Raw genomic sequence first — 2,943 nt, forward strand, 5'->3', positions numbered from 1 at the left:
AAGAAAGAAAGAAAGAAGAGATACATAGAGTAAAGGAAGTGAAACTATCATTATTTGAAAATGACATGACCCTTTACATAGAAGACCAAAAAGTTTCACCAAAAGATTTCTAGGCCAGGTGTGGTGGTGGATGCCTGTAATCCCAACACTCAAGAGGCTGAAGCAGGAAAATTGTTATGAGTTCGAGGCCAACCTGGGTTAATAGTGAAGCCTTGTCTCAAAAAACAGTAAACAAATAAGTAAGAATCAAAGATCTAGCCTTCTGGTCTTACCACAGGCACTGTTCTTACACTGACTATATAGAAAAAGGAGGAAGAGTAAACCTGCTCCACATATACCTCAGCCCAGGCCTTCTGCCTTATCTGTATTGTGAAGGAGGAAAAAAAAGAATCAAAAATCTAAATGTTAAAACAAAAATTCTTAATCTGATGGAAGATAAAAAAATTGTGAGGACATAAAATAGGTAAGGACTATTTATTTATTCTATTTTTAGTTTTAGTTTTGGTTTTTTGAGACTCCTTTTGTAGAGCCCAGACTGGCCCTGAACTCATGGCAATCCTCCTGCCTCAGTCTCTCAAGTACTAAGATTGTAGGTGTGAGCTACCATATTCAACTCTAAGGAGATTTCAGAAATAACCCCAATTGCACAAGAAATAACATCAAGAATCAACAAATGAGTTATGTCAAATTAAAAAACTTTTGCACAATAAAGGAAACAATAAAGCAAAAAGACAACCAACAGCTTAGGGAAAAATTATGCCAGTATTATTTGCACAGAGGACTAATTTCTTTTTTTTTTTTTTTATTTAAGAGGAAAAAGAGAAAAACACAAAACAAACCAAAGCGGCGTAAGGGTACACGCAATACAGAACTACAAAACAAAACAAAACAAAACAAAACAAAAAACCATAACAGTAAGAAATTACCTGCTAGTAGATTACACACTATTTTCTTGAAAATAGTTCCTCAAATCACAGTATCAAAGAACACAAGGTGGACATTCAAACAGGGAGACTGCAAACAGCTGTGTTCAATGTTCCAAAAACATTGATAAAGTCAGCTATTTAACACCCCCAAACACACTTGCTGTTATATCCGTTAGAGCTCCTTTTCTTTTTTTTTTTTTTCCCCTCTCTTTTTTACAACAAAATTTACACATCTTGGATTTTATTACTCCTTAGTGCTTATTACTTTCTTTGGGGGGGGGGAGAATACAGTCAAATATGGCAAAACAAAGCTGTCAGTCAATACCAAGGATAGACGTAGCACATGGTGTAGAACAGAGTACAAGTTTATCAACAATGGTTATCAACGTTGTCCCTTGTTTCCTTAAAAAGAATTGTCTATCTTATTAGATATTATAAAGTTGGACAAAACAGTAGAGAACAAGACCAATAAAACTTAGGCATTGTAAACATTACAGGACTTCCAAAGAAGACAATAGTCAAACCAGAATGGGTACCTTAGTGAATCTTATTGTCTTCAAAGTAGTTGCCTATGTCTTCAAACTTGATACTATCATATAGAATGGAACAGAGTCTAATCAGTCAAAACAAGATCGTGGGAGTACTACAGGACTTCAAAACAAGTTAATAGGAAATCGAAAAGAGTTACTATTTATATATCCTAATTTTTTTGAATTTTTTCTTTAATTAAGACAAACATAAGAAATGACTAAATAATTTTTTTTGAAACAATAAGGGGGAGATTGAGATAAAACAGGACATAACAATATAACAATAGAGGTCACAGCATGACTGTTTCAATAACCTAGTACTTTACCACCTTATAACCTGACTTAATAGTAGTTACCATAGTGTCTTTTTCCTTGAAATATTTGGGTAAAACTTCATATACTCTAGCTTCAAATATTTTCATATCAAGAAGCCCAGAATAAAGCCTTTCTAATTAATGAGTGAAAACTTTATAAGGCTTCAAGGCCACCTAATGGGGAATCATGATTACCACATATTTTTATATATTTGAATCATTACTTACATTAGGGAAACTATTCGGTATTCACACATGCGAGATTGATTTATTTCACTTATGAGTATGGTCTCAAGCTGTGCCCATTTATTGATAAATATCTCAATGTGATCCTTCTTTATAGCTGAATAATACTCCATTGTATAGAAATACCACAACTTTTTTATCCATTCCTCAGTTGATGGGCACTTGGGTTGTTTCCAAGATCTGGCGATTACAAATTGTGCTGCTATAAACATAGGTGCACATATATCACTGTGGTATGATGCTTTCAGTTCTTCTGGGAATATGCCTAGAAGTGGAATAGCTGGAATAAATGGGATTTCCAGTCCCAACTTTTTGAGAAATCTCCAGACAGATCTCCACAAAGGCTGCACCAGTCTACACTCCCACCAGCAGTGCAGGAGAGTTCCTTTTTCCCCACAGCCTCTCCAGCATTTGTTGTCGGTTTTCTTGATCCTGGCCATTCTTTCAGGGGTGAGATGGTATCTCAGTGTGGTTTTAATTTGCATTTCTCTAATGACCAATGATGATGAGCATTTTTTCATGTATTTATTTGCCATTTGCATTTCTTCATCTGAGAATTGCATATTCATCTCAGATGCCCATTTTTGGATTGGATCTTTGAATTTCGGAGGTCTGAGTTTCTTTAATTCTTTATATGTTTTAGACAAGAGGCCCTTGTCTGAGAGAGAGTTCACTAAAATCTTTTCCCAGTTTGTGGGTTTTCTTTTCACTATGCTGGAGATTTCTTTTGACATGCAGAAACTTTTTAATAAGAAGTGGTCCCAGTTATTGATTCTGGGAAGTATTTCCCGTGCGGTTTGAGTCCTGTTCATGAATTCTTTACCTACTCCTATGTCTCCAAGGTTTCTACCTATTTTGTCTTCCAATAGATTTAGTGTTTCTGTTTTAATATTCAGATCTTTGACCCATTTACATTTTAATTTAGTA

General features: G+C 34.9%; 1 non-coding gene across 1 annotated transcript; it reads left to right on the top strand.

The window, feature by feature from the left end:
* Positions 1 to 256: 256 nt before the first annotated feature.
* Positions 257 to 387, top strand: LOC111754896 (small nucleolar RNA SNORA51). The gene has a single exon (XR_002789568.1). It is a non-coding gene; the product is annotated as a small nucleolar RNA SNORA51 (small nucleolar RNA).
* Positions 388 to 2,943: the final 2,556 nt, after the last annotated feature.

This window comes from Cavia porcellus, unplaced genomic scaffold, assembly GCF_034190915.1.
Source record: "Cavia porcellus strain 051 isolate PalLab524CR breed Dunkin Hartley unplaced genomic scaffold, mCavPor4.1 scaffold_25, whole genome shotgun sequence".
In the NCBI taxonomy this organism is placed as follows: domain Eukaryota; kingdom Metazoa; phylum Chordata; class Mammalia; order Rodentia; family Caviidae; genus Cavia; species Cavia porcellus.